At 41.5% G+C, this 16,208-nt stretch overlaps 1 long non-coding RNA gene across 1 annotated transcript in view; it reads right to left on the reverse strand.

The window, feature by feature from the left end:
• Window positions 1-16,208, reverse strand: part of LOC128349102 (uncharacterized) — a 44,014-nt gene that overhangs the window by 26,300 nt on the left and 1,506 nt on the right. Inside the window, exon 2 of the long non-coding RNA XR_008318555.1 lies at window positions 13,946-14,061. This is a non-coding gene — a long non-coding RNA (uncharacterized LOC128349102). The remainder of the gene's footprint in view (window positions 1-13,945; window positions 14,062-16,208) is intronic.

Below are 16,208 nucleotides of genomic sequence, written 5' to 3' on the forward strand. Positions count from 1 at the left end.
CTATGGTTCTAAAAAGAAAAGAAAAAAACCTTTTTCTTTTTTAAAAAAAAAATACTGAGTTTTAAATGTTTTAAAATTTTTAATGTTTTAAATGATTTTAATTGTTAAGTGATTTGATGTTTTAAATTTTAATTGTAAACCGCCCAGATATGCAAGTTTTGGGGGGTATAGAAATGCAATTAATGATGATGATGATGATGATGATGATGATAATTTCATCATTTCCCCCCCAGTGAGGCACTACCTTGGTGTGGTTGTGGGGCTTACGTGCTCTGAGGAAGGTGAGAGCTATGCCAGAGGTCCAACCATACTGGTCTCACCAGAGGAGCCAGACAAAGAGTGCCTCTCCCATCAACATGGTGAGACGTAACTTTAATAAATCTATACCAGATCGTGCGTCGCCCGGGTCAACAAGGACCGTGCCAGGTGCTGGTGTCCCTGGACATCTAGTGGCAAGTGGGCTACAGGACTCAGGATCTTCAGTTGAGCAATCAGGGCTGGAGACTGCAAGGTAACTGAAAGAAACGTCGCTTAACCGGAAAAAATATATGAAAAACGCCAAGGAAATAATGATCTGCTATAGCATGTCTACCCCAACTAGAAGAGGTTATTTAAAAAGAATGTACCAAATTTGGAAAGAGAAGAATCCAGATACATAAGTAACTGAACAAAGGCTAGCAGACCAGAGAAGATTCATAATAAGAAATAAAGTATTCACAGAAGTTGAGCTGGAAGAACTGCAAAGAGCAACATAGGTTCAAGATATGGAAGAGGAATTACCACCAACTGAAGAAGTTGCTCAGGCACAGGTGGAGGAGGTGTTGGAAATAGAGGATGCCACTGTTGCTGAACTGTTTCAAAATCAAAACCAGGCAACCTCCTTTTTGCCTTCACTTCAAAAACCCGAATGCCATTTAACAGAAAAGCAACAGGAACTAAAGCAAAAAATAACTGAGCACATGAACCAAACAACCACCAGGGTTCAACTTCCAGCGCTAAAAACAGTTGCCAAAAAACAACTTGCTCAGGCATTAAAAGATGTCAATGCTGCACTTGCAGAGATAACAACCAATAATTTGCAAGAAACAAACCAACTAATGTACAGTGCAGCAACAATAACAACACAAGAGCTCGGATATAAGATCAGTGGACCTGTAAAAAAAGAAAGCAGTACATCACCTAAATGGAAGATTAGATTCAAAAATAAAATCTCCAGGCTTAGATCAGATGCTAGTAAACTGAAAGATATGAAAGACAAGAAGCTGAAGAATGAAAACACCAAATGGTATCTGATCCAAAAATACCACCTAGATTCAAGGAAAATTAGAGAAGTCCTGGAAATAATAAAGCAGCAAATAACAGCAGTGTCAAAGAAGATTAGCAGGTACGAAGCCAGAATTACACAATACAGGCAGAATCTCCAGTTCCAGTCGAATCAGAGACGTTTCTACCAAAGCATAGAAGGAGAAACTGCAAGAAACATAGAAACACCAAATAAAGAAGAAACAGTGCAATTCTGGGGAAAATTATGGGACAATCCAATAGATTATAATAAAAAAGCAGGCTGGGTGAAAGAGGTCGAAAAATGTAACCAACACATGCAAGATCTAATAATCACACCAGAATTAATAAGTGAAAGAGCAAAGAAAATTAAAAATTGGACTGCACCAGGCGACGATCAACTGCATGGATTTTGGCTTAAACACCTAACAAGCCTTCATATACAACTATCAAAACAGTTCAATCACATTTTGCAAGGAGGTGATATTGAACAATGGCTAACAACTGGGAAAACTCATCTCATAATGAATGACCCAGCAAAAGGTGCAGTTCCGAGTAATTATAGACCGATAACCTGCCTGCCAACTATGTTCAAATTATTATCTGGAATAATAGCAGATGAAGTAATGCAACACTTATTAACTAATAAGCAGCTTCCATTTGAACAGAAAGGAAATTGTCCAAACACCAGAGGCACAAAAGACAAAATGATTTTAGAAAATTGCAAGGGAAGAAAAACCAATCTAAGTGATGCATGGATTGACTACAAGAAAACCTTCAACTCATTGCCTCACTCATGGATACTAAAATGTTTAGAAACAATTGGTGTCATCAAAAACATTGAGATATTTATAAAAAAGCAATGAGCACGTGGAGTACACAGTTAACAATCAATGGTGAGACACTTGGACAGGTTAACATTAGAAGAGGCATTTTCTGGGGTTTGGACTAGACAAGTGTGCTGCATTAATAATGAACAGAGGGAAAATAACAAAAACAGAAGGAACAGAACTGCCCAATGGAAGCAAGATCAAGAACCTGGAAGAGAAAGAACATTACAAATAATTGTGCATTCTCCAGGCTGATAACATCGCACACACTGAAGTTAAAAGAAAAATGGGAAGTGAATATATCAGGAGAATTAGAAAAATCCTCAAGTCCAAACTCAATGGTGGGAACACCATACACGCTATAAACACCTGGCCTATACCTGTTATCAGATACACTGCAGGAATAATAGACTGGACCCAGGCAGAGCTAGAGACGCCAGATCGTAAGACCAGGAAAATCATGACCAACATTCATGCTCTGCACCCCCACAGTGAAGTCGATAGGCTATACCTCCCTCGCTGCTCAGGTGGAAGAGGAATGCTGCAAGTCCATCAAACAGTAGAGGAGGAGAAAAGAGGCCTTGAAGAATGTATCAAGGACAGTGAAGAAGATGCACTTCAAATGGTCAGGAAAGAGATACTATTCAACACCAATGAAACAAAGCAGGCCTACAAGAAAGAACAAGTCAAGAACCATGCAGAAAAATGGAGAAATAAGCCCCTGCATGGTCAATATTTGCACAATATAAGTGGAAAATCAGACATCATTGGCAATGGCTTAAGAATGGCAACTTGAAGAAAGAAACAGAGGGTTTAATACTGGCTGCACAAGAATAGAAACTATGAACAAATGCAATAAGAGCCAAAGTCGAAAAGTCAACAACAAACAGCAAGTGCCGCCTTTGTAAAGAAGCAGATGAAACAGTGGACCACCAAATCAGCTGTTGTAAAAAGATCGCACAGACTGACTATAAACAAAGGCATGACAAGGTAGCAGGGATGATACACTGGAACATCTGCAAAAAATACAAGCTACCTGTATGGTTTACAAGCTACCTGTACATTGGTGGGATCATAAAATTGAAAAGGTTGTCGAAAATGAAGATGCAAAAATATTATGGGACTTCCGACTACAAACAGACAAATATCTGCCACACAATACAGCAGATATAACTGTAGTGGAGAAGAAAGAAAAACAAGTTAAAATAATCGACATAGCAATACCAGGGGATAGCAGAATAGAAGAAAAAGAAATAGAAAAAAATCACAAAATACAAAGATCTACACATTGAAACTGAAAGGCTGTGGCAGAAAAAGACCAAAAAAATCCCAGTGGTAATAGGCACCCTAGGTGCAATTCCAAAACAACTTGAAGAGCACCTCAACACCATAGGGGCCACAGAAATCACCATCAGCCAATTACAAAAAGCAACTTTACTGGGAACAGCCTAAATTTTGCGACGATATCTATAATAACCAACAGTATTGATGATAAAATTCCACCATTCCAGGTCCTTGGGAAGGACTCGATGTTTGGATAAAACAAACCAGTCAATAACACCTGTCTGACTGTGTAAACAAGAAATAATAATTTGAATCATCCCTTTGGAACACCAAGAATGAAATGGTCCCAGATCCTCCTTTGCCCTCAAGTTTCTAGGACAAGATAATATTTTGTTATGTGTTATAATCTTTAAATCTTCCTCAATACCTAATGATTCTGCATTTTCACGGTAAAAGTACACAACAACCTTTCTATCTCAGTCAGGTTCAGTTCCTTTCTATGGGACAATTCCTTAATGAGCTTAGGCACCTAAATCCCTAACACTCCCCTTGTCCAATTGACCCTTAGAGGCCAAAACAAAAGACATTGGTTTTAATGGCATCTTTTGCTGCTTCATTGAAGGTTCAAATACTCTAAAACAAGATGACATAGTTGCTAGGAATTCTGTGACGATTTGGAGGCCAAGCTGTTTTTAGCATTTCCCGCTTGGCTTTAAAGTGGTTATATTACAGAAAAGTTATAATGTGTGCTTGTCTAGACTATTTTATCCACACATATTTTGCAAAGGAGGGGTGGTGAGGGTTGTGTATTTACTTTTGACAGTCAGAGGGGGGTGCGGGCAAGCTTTTGATTCCAGCTTTAGGTTCCAGTGAACTGCCTGAGGCAGTACACATATAAGATAGCAAAGAGTGTGTCTTCAAAAACATTCAGAAATTATTTTGAGGTATCTTGCTTGACTTGACAGTTTGATTTCATCCCACTGCCACTGGCAATTGCTGCTTTTGATTCTGCTTTTGAATCTTTACTCACTGTACTTCTAGCATTTTTAATAATATGACCTGAGCTCTGTAACACTTTACTCACTTGGGCATTGGAAAGAGAGCAATGAGAAGTACTGTTGAGATACCAGTGAAGAAAGCCACAAAAATTTCTCTTTCCCCTGGGAACTGTATTGTACTGAGAGAACTGAGGCAAGTTTGTCTTTCCCAAGGGCTTTATTTCAACTAAGTAACAGGCCTGGAACCTTTCTAATGACATCATCAAGCCCTTTGCCTTTGAAGGGATCAACCCTTTATACTACATCCCCCCTTCTCTGGAAAAGGTTCAAACTTAAAATAATGGCAATCAACATTTCTAACACGTTTCTACAAGAACTGGAAATGTTACACATCTAATCTCTTCAGTGGAACTGAATCATGCCCAGATCTGGAATGGTGGATTGGTGGGATAACATGAAGGTGCTCCTGATTTCATCAAATGACTCCTTTTTGTGTCTTTACCACATAAGAGCAGGGTGTACCTGCTGCAGCCTGAACCTGGCCTTGCACACTCACACCTGGAACTCACACATCCTATTGGGGGTTGAAGGGTGGAACAGATCTGCTGGCATGCTGGATACTGAAGTTGCATCTTTGATGATCCTTTTTTATTTTGTCTTTCTGGTGAAACTCTTTTCTGTCCACAAGTTTAGGAGCCAGCTTGGCTTCCAACATTGGTAGAGTTGCATGGAGCCATCAACATGAGTAGTTCTGCTGCACTACACCCATGTTCCAAGGAAACTGAGCGATATATCAAGGGGGCCATATAGATGACCTTTTTCTTTAATGGAATTTTCACAATGTGAACTCTACACTCTGTCTCACTATTACTGCAAGGAAAATGTGGGCTCCTAGTCACATATTGGAAATCAAAGTCAGCTGCAAAATGTTTAAATGCTGCCCCAGTAAATTGTGGCCCATTGTCTGTTCTGAGAACTGAAGGTATGCCAGGACCAGGAAACTTGAGTACGGTAATCACTCAATTAACTGTAGTAGCTTGTAGCTTTGCTATCTCTACATAGCAGGAAAATTAGTCAACAATGACAAAATAGACAGATTCTTTCCAGCTGAATAATCAGCTACCACAATCTGCCATGGATAATTTGGCAATTCTGTGGAGAGACAGGGTTCAATAGGGACTAGACAGTGTTGAGCACAAACTGGGCATCTATTGACCCAGGATTGAATGTCCTCATTAACAGAGGGCCACCAGACTGTCTGTCGATCTCAGGCTTGACATTTGGTAATGCCCTGATGAGCCTGATGTATATTTCTCAAAATTTCCTGCTGTAAGCCAGGCGGGATCACCACTCTGTTTTGGTACATGAGCGGATCATTGACTACATCCCTGCTAACTTGGCAAAGAGGCACCTTTTAATGTGGTCATTCTCTTTATTTAGCAGGGGGAATTGTTGGTGTCTATCTTATGTTTCTTTTAAATTGTGAGACCTTTGGAGACAGGGATCCATCTTATTTATTTATTATTTCTCTGTGTAAATTGCCCTGAGCCATTTTTGGAAGGGCAGTATAGAAATTGAATGAATGAATGAATGAATGAATGAATGAATACGTGGATGTTGAATTGCTCACACTGATATTTTGCCAGCTCTGAGTTGCAAAATATAGTTTGTGGTCACCCTTCCAGACAATATATATTTATTTTAGTACACAGGGTGTCAGCTTTCTGTGCTTCCAGAATCCATGCCTATAAAGATCCTGAGATGGGTATTCCATCTGCAATAAAATCCACATAGGTAGCTGCTTCCCATTCTTGACAGAGTTCCTCTGGAGACAGTGGTGTTTGTAATGGTGCATGGGAGAAAGTGTCTGCTTGAGCAGTTCTTTACCCAGGACATGTATAATCTTATATGTGAACTTTGTCACCCAGAGACGAAATCTTTGGATACTTGGGGGAAGTTTATCAATAGGTTTATCACCTAATAGTGATACAAGAGGCTTATGACCTGTTTGTAGAGTGAATGGCAAACCAACAAGGCAAGTCTTGAGGTGCTCACATGTTCATGTTAGAGCCAAAGCTTCCTTTTCAATCTGTGGATATTGTGTCAGTGTTTATGCTGGTGCTCGTGCTCTTGAGACAAAAATGAAAGGAGTCCAGTGCCCTTGATCTTGACATTGCTGAAAACCGCCCCCATGCCCTAAGAAAGAGGTGTCTGCAACAACATATGTCTCCCAAATATAGTCCTATTGAGCAAGCAGTAATGGTGAACTGAGGCTCTGTCTGATCTCATTGATAGCAGAATGTTTTGTTGAAGCCCAAACCCATGAGTTCTTTTCACTCAGCAGTAGGGATGTGCGAAACGTTTCAGATACAAAATGTTTTGTACCCAAAACAGCCTGTTTTGGATGTTTTGTAGACAAAACGAAACACCAGTTTTCGAGATCCGAAAGTTTTGTATACAAAACAAAACATCCCTGTTTGGGCTACAAAACGTTTTGTTGTTTCGGACTGCCAGTTTGTGGCGATCTCTGAGTCAGTCTCCATTTTGTGTTTGACATCTCTTTGAATTTCCTGCTCTTCCAGCCTTCCGATCCGTGACCTCAAGCACGGGCTGACCTGCTGATGATTCTCTCCTTGTTCCCCATTGGCTCTTTTTCCTCTTGCCTCTCTTTACTGACCCCACATTGGCCAGGGGAAGAGTCGAAGAAGGGGCAAGGGTGGGGGGAGTTCAAGGAGGCGTTTTCAATCCATTCAGCAATTTAGTAGTCACCAGTCTGCCTTTCTGCCTCATTGGAGAGAGAGAGAGAGAGAGAGAGAGAGAGAGAACGAACTAGTTTGCAGCATTGCATGCCACGTTTTCATGATGCCATGCTATTGCCTATGCCTGCCTTGTTGTCAGCCTGAGCCCAGCCTGCCAGCCTGCTATGGCTACTGCATGCCAGCCTGGGAATGGATTCAGGGGCAGAAGAGTGGGTTGGGTGACAGTGCCCCAATGAGTGCCTGCCAGGCTGCCACAACCCAGATTCCAAAGGAATTGGGCAAAGGGCTGATTATTTGTGATTTGTTGAAGTTTACTTTAAGACTTTAAAACTTTTTCCCATAGGAAATAATGGAGGTTTCAGCAGCCCCATAATTCCACTTGGGGGCACCGGGATGGCCCAGAGTGAGTGGTGGTGTAGTATACATAGGGTGCCAATCACCTCCATGGGTTGCTAACCCATGAGGTGCTGGGTTCTGTAGTTTCTGAGGTGTTCGAGTGTAGATTCTCTGGTAGCATATGAGATTTTCAACAACAAACCATGAATCCACTCTCATCTGCTACCAGAGAGCTCCAAATAGATCGATGGAAGCCCGTGACGCCACAGCTCATGAGTGGCTCGGAGAGCATTTTTAGTTCTTTCTGTTGCAGTTTGACAGACTCAGATTGGTGAGCTTTTGTAATAGGCTTTTGGAGAATCAAGTCAGGGTACAATTGGAATTGCTGTGACAATCTATCGGAGAGACCTATGACAAGATGGTCCCTGACAAGTTCCTCTTTCGGGGCACAATAATCACAAGATTCTGCTAACGTATGCAAAACCAGGATAAAACAGTCCACAGGTTCTGAGGGCCCTTGACTGCGGAGGTTAAATCTTGCTCTCTCATATATCACATTTTTCCTGCCTAGAAAATGGTCTGTTAAGGCTTGGACTATTGCAACATACAGAGTTTTTTTTGTTTTGTTTTTTGGAGTGGCAGAGATATCAGTATTTCATCAGATTTGATCCCCAACAGAATAGAGCAGGTTACTTACTCACTTGGTAGGGTGGAGGCTTTGCCAGCATCCCATAAACATCTCTGAATCTGTCAAAACATCTGCTCCACTTTGGCCACATCACAGGAGAGTGGAAATCAAACTGTTCTGGGGGTGTAATCTTGAAGGATTCAATCATGGATAGGGCTGGAGGGTCTTGTGCAGCTGAAGCAGGATCTGCTGCTGGTGAGTCATTCATGCCAGTGCTGGGCCCTCATAGTTCCACAGGCAGTAGGCCTCAGTGTTTGCAGCTAAGAGTAACCTAAGCTTCCCAGTCTGTCTTGAGAGTCCAGGAGTGCTGGTGCTAGTAGAGCAGTTATCAAATGGAATCCTTTGCCTTTGTGAGCACAGAGGCAGGATTAAGCCACTTCGGGCACCATGTTGCTCCAGGTGCTGATTTGGATTCAATATTTTAGCAGTTCCAGGAGACGTGCCTTGGCAACCATCTGGTCCAATTGTGATGGATTCTTTTCAGTTAGTGCAGCCTGAGGAAGTGGACAAGATCCTAAGCAGTATGAAGGCAACGTCATGCGCTCTGGACCCTTGCCCTTCATGGCTAGTAAAATCTGCCCCAGGGAAGGAACAGGTAGGTGGTTGGAGCCAATTATTAATGCTTCGCTAAGAGAGGGCAGGAGGCCATCGAGCTTCAAGCAGGTGGTGGTAAGACCACTATTTAAAAAGCCCTCCCTTGATTACACCAGCCTGGATAACTATTGGCCTGTTTCAAAACTTCCCTTTTAAAGCAAGGTGATAGAGCATGTGGATTATCTAGAATGTTTCAATCTGGCTTCTACCCTGGGTTTGGGACTGAAACTGCTGTGGTTGCCTTGGTGGATGCCTATGCTGGGAACGAGTGCATCCTGTTGGTTCTGCTGGACCTCTCAGTGGCATTTGATTCCATCGACCATGGTATCCTTCTGGACCGCCTCTCAGGTATTAGGGATTGGGGTGGTGCATTGGAATGATTCTAGACCTTTCTTGGGGGGATGTTCCAGAAGGTGGTGCTGGGGGACTTCTTAGCCTCTGGCCTATGGGGTCCCACAAGGCTCAGTATCATTCCCCATGCTGTTTAAAATCTACATGAAGCTGCTGGGAGACGTTATTAGGAGGTTTGGACTGATATGTCATTAATATGCAGATGACACTCAGCTCTACCTTCCCTTGACATCAGATACTAGGGAAACAGTGGATGTACTGAACCGGGAGCTGGAGGCGGTGATGGACTGGGTGTGGGCTAGCAAACTGGGTTAAATCCAGACAATATAGAGGTGCTGTGCTTTATAGCTGCTTCATCACAAACACAAAGTAATCTTATATAGATTTAACTATAGGCTTATTCAGAAACAACTTCACCTGCCACACTCCCTACAGGATTCTCACTGGGACAAACTTCTAAACAACAAAACCTAAAAGATACTGGATGGAATACAAAATGCTGCTGGTCAGTAGAAAAGCCAATTGGGATAAATGACCAGGGGAAGGCTGGTGGGGGGAGGGGGATATCAGGAGACCCCGCCACAGCCACAACAGCACCCCCTGGAGCCTGGCAATGGTGGCAAGTCTGCCATTAAGAAAAAACCCGAACTGGCCTGGCCTGGTGGGTTCAGCTCAACTTTGATAGTGGTCTTACCACCACCTGCTTGAAGCTCGATGGCATCTTGCTCTCGCTTAGTGAAGCATTAATAATTTTCTCCAACCACCTACAGTACCTGTTCCTTCCTTGGGGCAGATTTACTAGCCATGAAGGGCAAGGGTCCAGAGCGCATGACGTTGCCTTCATACTGCTTAGGATCTTGTCCACTTCCTCAGGCTGCACTAACTGAAAAGAATCCATCACAATTGGACCAGATGGTTGCCAAGGCATGTCTCCTGGAACTGCTAAAATCCTGAATCCAAATCAGCACCTGGAACAACCTGGTGAGCCCTCGAGCCAGGCCAGTTCAAGTGCAAGCCGGCTCCACTTGAAGCCGGCTCGCACATCCATAACGTGCTTTACATGGGATTGCCAATGAAGAATATTTGGAAACCTCAGTTACTGCAGAATGCTGCCAGGGTTCTCTCTGGAACTGCTCACATGGACCATATTACACCTGTCGGAAGAGCTGCACTGGCTGCCAATTTGTTTTCAGAACCAATTCAAGGTGCTGAAAGCCCTTTAAAGCCCTTAACTGTTTGGGCACTGGATACCTGAGGATACTTGCTCCCAAGAGTTTCTGCCCACCCAGCAATGTCATCAGAGGGGCCTTTGCTCTGTGTTCTGAGATTGAGAGAGTCCAAATTGTTGTGCATGCAGAACATGGCCTTCTCTGCTGTTGCCCCCAAGCTCTAGAATGCTCTTCTTGTGAATGTCTGCTCTTTGATATCTGTGGCTGCTTTTAAGAAACAACTAAAACCCTTTTTATTTGTTCAGGCTTTTACCCCTTAGGGGCTGCCAGGTAGGAATGTGCAAATTGATTCAAATTTGGTTAGATTATACTCAAATCTGGGTGATTTGAGTGATTTGTATTCAAATCAAATCACCCCTCAAAAGGGCAATTAGATTCAAATTTGAATTGAATTTGAGTTGAGGGCCATTTGGCACCTTTTAAAAACCATTCAGACCCCCTGATTGGTTAAAAAAGGCACCCAAACAAGCTCAATTCTATTCAAATGTGATTGAAATTCAAAATAAATTTTTGAATTAGATTTGAAATCAAAATGAATTTTCAAAATCTGATTTGAATTTGATTTGAATTCAAATCGAATTGAAAAATTCAATTTGTGCACATCCCTATTGCCAGGTCTCTCAGCTCTCTTGTTTGTCTTTTTTGTGGTTGCTGGGTGTTTTTTATGTGTTTTCTGGTTTTTACTGTTAACTGATTCTAAGGTTTTGAATGTGATTTTTATGAAGTTTTATTCATAAAAGGATGGCTTATGAAAGGTGGTATAAAAGTTGAACAATCAATCAATCAATCAGTCAATCAATATATTATACTGAGAGATCTGAGTCAAGCTTTTCTTTCCCAAGAGCTTTATTTCAGCCACATAAGAGGCCTGTATGATGTCATCAAGCCCTTCCCCCAAACAATGTGTCTCTTTAAAACTGACAATGAATGAGATAATGTTCCTTATATGGAAAACATGGATAATGTGGCATCTTTGCTGATGCCAGGCACTCCATCCTCCCCATCTTGATTAGGGCCTCAAAGAACAAGGAAAAGGGGAGGCTGGTTGTAAGCGGGCACAGTTTGCGACACTGTACACCCTCTGAGGGGAATATCTTACAGGGCTCCCATTCACATGCAAACCAAGGCAGGCTCTGCTTAACAAAGGGGACAATTCATGCTTGTTACCACATGTCTTACAGGGCAAAAGAAGTGCAAGATTAAAGGTGCCGCTTTCTACCCACAGTCTACCAACGCGACTCTCCTACCACCCCACCATGTTCTTTGCTCTCAGTCATGCTGGACTTCTGGAATGGTGTCACGCTCAGTTGAGAGAAAAGTGAAGTTGAGGACAGACTGTGGGGAAGTAAGCAACTGGGGTGGAGTAAGAAAAACTGTGGATGGTGGGAGAATTCAAAACCTCTCACCCATGTGCTCCTCATATTATTAAATAGGACTCCCTGTCACCACTTTATATGTGATTTGAGTTGATTCACCTTCTCAAGAAATGATGTACCTCATTTAGCCCTCCTTTTTTCTTTATTCAGTGCTATATTTTAACTTCCTTTTCTTCAGTTTAATAACGGATGCATTCTTCCAATAAATCTGGCCTCAAAAGAACCTACAAGTGTCTGTACTTCCTCTCTTACGGTATTTGCAGCCTTCAAAAGTGGTAGCACCGTGCAGAGCATTACAAAGAACAGAATGTTCCTCTGACTGTCTTCCTTCTCTGCTCTGAGGTGAAATAACCAGCTCATTCGTATTATGTGGTGACAGCAGCTGACAGTGTTGGCTGTACTACATGTGAAAACTAAACTACATGTTGTTCCCCTTTTAAAAACAAGAAGCTTCTCATTATGATCACAGCAATCATAGTCATTTAAATGGCCACTGATATTGTCTATCATTCATGTTCATTCTGATAAAATGAATCTAAAATAAGCATTTATCATTCATGTTCATTCTGATAAAATGAATCTAAAATAAGCATTTAAATATTCTGTTGTGTTCAAGATTGTGTAATTAGCACAGTGAAGCCAATACTGGAGGAGAAGTCAATAGCAAAAGTGGACAGAAGCTTTCTTAAGCTACTGTTAAGATCATACTTTCAATTATGGTATTTCTCACTAAACCAAAGTTGATGAAGTTGGCACAGACAAACAAATATATTTTTTATCGTGTGGATTTCAGATATGTGCATCAGCATGTGCAAGGACTCTGCAGTTAAATTCTGATTTTCATGCAAATTCACTCCAGTAGTATAGTGATTTTTTCTTCAGATGTGATGAAAATGGGGTTTTAAAAATGGGTTTTTCTATGGGGTTTTTTTTACATTAAAAAAACCCTGCTGGTTCACGACCAGAGTTTAGGGTATCTCATTTTGGCTCAAGATCCACAAAGCTGGGAGACTGGAACCTAAGGCTGATGCCATAACAGATGTCACATCTGATTAAAGGGAGCAGCAGTGCAACCCATTTTTGCTGATTCCTCCTCTCCTCTGAAACCCAATATGCCCTCTCCCCCAAATCTGCTCCTTAGGCAAGAGTACCCCAATCCTTAGGGGTATGCTTTCCAGGGGCACAGAAGGTTACTGAGGGAAGTGGGGGATCAGGAAAAGTTGTGCCTTTCTCCTTGGACGATGCAACTTTTTCCATTCACAGAAGTACTATTTGAGAAGGATCCAGCACAATATTAATAAATAATAATAGAAGACATGGATCTACCGCCATTGTTTCTCATGTGGCCATTGAAGGGGGAGGCTTTTGGAAATGGCATATGGTTAATCAGAGATACTTGAACTTTTTTTGCACACAGATGACTGGAAAATTGTTTCAATTGTTAGCTCACCATTTAATAAACTTATTTTTGCTCTACAAATCAAAGCACAATGTTAAGGAAAGAGGTGGCCTGATGGTCTTTTGGAACAGCATTATTTCTTAATGCTTTTTCTCTGATGAAGAGCACATAGCTTGAAATGTTGCAATTTTGTAATAATTCTTATTGCGCCTGTCTCTCTTCTTTGGCACAAATCAAAGTGCACAACACATATAAAACAAATTTTAAAAATTAAGTGTAGTTCAGCACCCTTTTCGAGACCAACTGGAGGAAGGAGAGCTAGTCTTGTGGAAGCAAGCATGGATCGTGCCCTTTGCTAAGCAGGATCTGCCCTTGTTTGCATTTGAATGGGAGAAGCCACTGCCATTGAAGAAGTGGCTCCAATGCCACTTTGGAGAAGCCACTGCCATAAGTGTGTGTCAGCTTACTTTATCTTAGTTATTGCTTTTTAATCTTGCACTTCCTCCAAAGAGTTCAGGGTAGCATGCAAGGTTATCTCGCTCTCCTATTTTCCTCACAACAGCCCTGTGAGATAGATTAAACTGAGAGATAGTGACTGAGCCAGAGAAACAAACCCAATGAGTTTCATAGCTGAGGCGAGGGGGGAAAGGGTTTAAACCCAGTCTCTAAAGAGCATCAAATGAACACCTGGGACTTTTTCAAGAGTCAACAATGGTTCATCAGAACTTGTCAAGTAATGGCACCAAGTACACTACTTGAATTTCGCCTTCATGCAGGCATAAAGACCAGAATGTGGAAAGTATTGGGAAGAGATACTCACTTTATTCCTCTTGGATGGAAAAATCATCATTTGAAGCATAGAATCAAAAAGCAAACTGCAGCTCACATCAGCAGCTTTCTCCTCCTCACATGAAATTTTTAAGAAGTCAAAACATCCTGAGAAAATGAAAAGATAGTGAAAGGACACAGATTTGGGGAAAACATATTTTAATGGGATAAGGGAGGGGAAGGTAGAGCCTTCACAACTTACCTTTTGTCTTTGAAAGTTCCACACTTGGGTTGGGGGTAACACAGTGTTTTTCATTTAAGAGCCTGGGGTGTTTGAAATAAGTCCCTTGCTTCCAGAGGTTTTACTTTCTCAGAAGTCATGTGAACGTGAGAAGTCCCGGGATAATTGATACATGGAGTGGGGACAAGCAAAATGCCTGCTGGCCTCGCCCCAACGACCACCACAGGTTTATTGACAGAGAGCCTACATGTGTGCAAGCAATACACATGATCCTTACACTGCAAAAATGCATGGAGGGAGATTACACATCCACAGTGATTTTATCTATCCATCTATCTGTCTGTTGCATGTCATTCAGATAGTTGTATAGACAATCACTGAATTCAAAAGGGAGTTCAGAAGAGTTCACCATATTAGGCTAACTGCTCCAACCCACCAACCATTTCATTGATATGCTCCGGATCATATGCAGATTACTCTTGGACTCTGATTACAGAATTGTTCACAGGAAATATTGCTAGACAGAGGTGTTAGATACAGACCTGGAAATCAGTGTTCAATGTTTTTCATCTGTGCACAGAATGAGCTTTGTTCTGGGTGGCAGTATCAAGGCAGTGTGCATGCACATGCATTTAGAATGTGGCCACCTTGATTCAACCCAATCTAAAATTAACTGAGTAGATATCAAAAAACTTGTGAGTGTACGCATACGTGCACGCCTTAGGGGGAACACTACTGGAAATATTGCTTGCAAGTTTAGGAACTCTAGAAGAACAATGCGTGATTCCCTAGTTTAGTTTTTTGTCCTTCCTTCTTTCTTCTATAGAGGGCAAGTAAAGTTGTGCTTGCTACAGGCATACAAGGGTAGGTGTCCAAGATGGGAAGCATTGCTGGCATGTGTACCATCTCACTGTGTTAATTCTCTTGAAATTACAGGAAGAGTCCCTGAGTCCATTTTCACTTTCCCATCTTTTTACATTCATTTCCCCATCTTTTTTTATATTACCATAGGCCTGGTTTTCACAAGCTGATAGGGCTGTTTTTGGACCATACCATGTTGGGCTGCAGGTGTACGTTCGCATGATTGATTACTCCTCTATAAAAAAAAATCTCTACACATAAGTTGTTTGTCAAGAAGAAGTAACATCTAGTTTTCTATGTGTATGCATTTTTCTGTATGGAAAATCATTTAATGTGGGCCCTCACTTGTCATCTTGTGTGTCAGTCATGACACAGACTTACCATCTCGTCTATTTTTTTTTTGTGAGAACTAGGCCTATGTGTGAGCTGGAAATATTGTGAGTAAATAGGCCCTAGGAATGGGTTCATCTCATCTAAGGTTTCATCTGCATGCACAAACTCCTTCAAAATTAAATGGATCTGGGTTTTTAAAAAAACTCTTCAGTACCAGACAGAGGCACAACTATAACTGAGTAAGGGGAGTACAAATGTCCCTGGTCCCCCAAGAGGGGCGCAGGGGCCCATCTGCATTTTTTGTACCATGGCTCACTCCAAACTTGCTACATCCCTGGCACCAGAATTATTCTTTTTTGACTCTTCACACCAGAATTACCTTGCAGAGCCTTCATCACTTTGCCTCAAGGGAAAGATGTGGTAAATGAGGGTTATTATGTCAACTCCAAGCTGAGGACTATCTGGTGTACTTTGGCTTGAGGGACTAGTAAGACTTACCCTGTGTCTTCATCATATGAATACTCATTTCCTAGTTCCCAGGGTGCTAAGATATATGTTATTAGAGAACAAAGACTTCAGTTGTTCCATTTTTATCTATAATGGAAAGTCTGGTCACTAATGATGAAAAGGCACATTGTTGTTGAATGGAGGATCAAAGGTAAACAATCCTGGTTGTTCTATTTGCATTTATGGTTTAGATTTCGTGGGATACTTAATCTATAACAGCTGTGAAAGAAACCATTGTCTGTTCCTTATGTTTCTCCAAAGGAAATGTCTGACCATTCCTCTTAACTCATATGTTTTAGACTTTAATAGGGCAACATCGCAACTTGCTATATATAAATCAACCATGTATAAATCAAAACAAAGCTCTGGATGT

This window comes from Hemicordylus capensis, chromosome 3 (assembly GCF_027244095.1).
Source record: "Hemicordylus capensis ecotype Gifberg chromosome 3, rHemCap1.1.pri, whole genome shotgun sequence".
Taxonomy (NCBI): Eukaryota; Metazoa; Chordata; class Lepidosauria; order Squamata; family Cordylidae; genus Hemicordylus; species Hemicordylus capensis.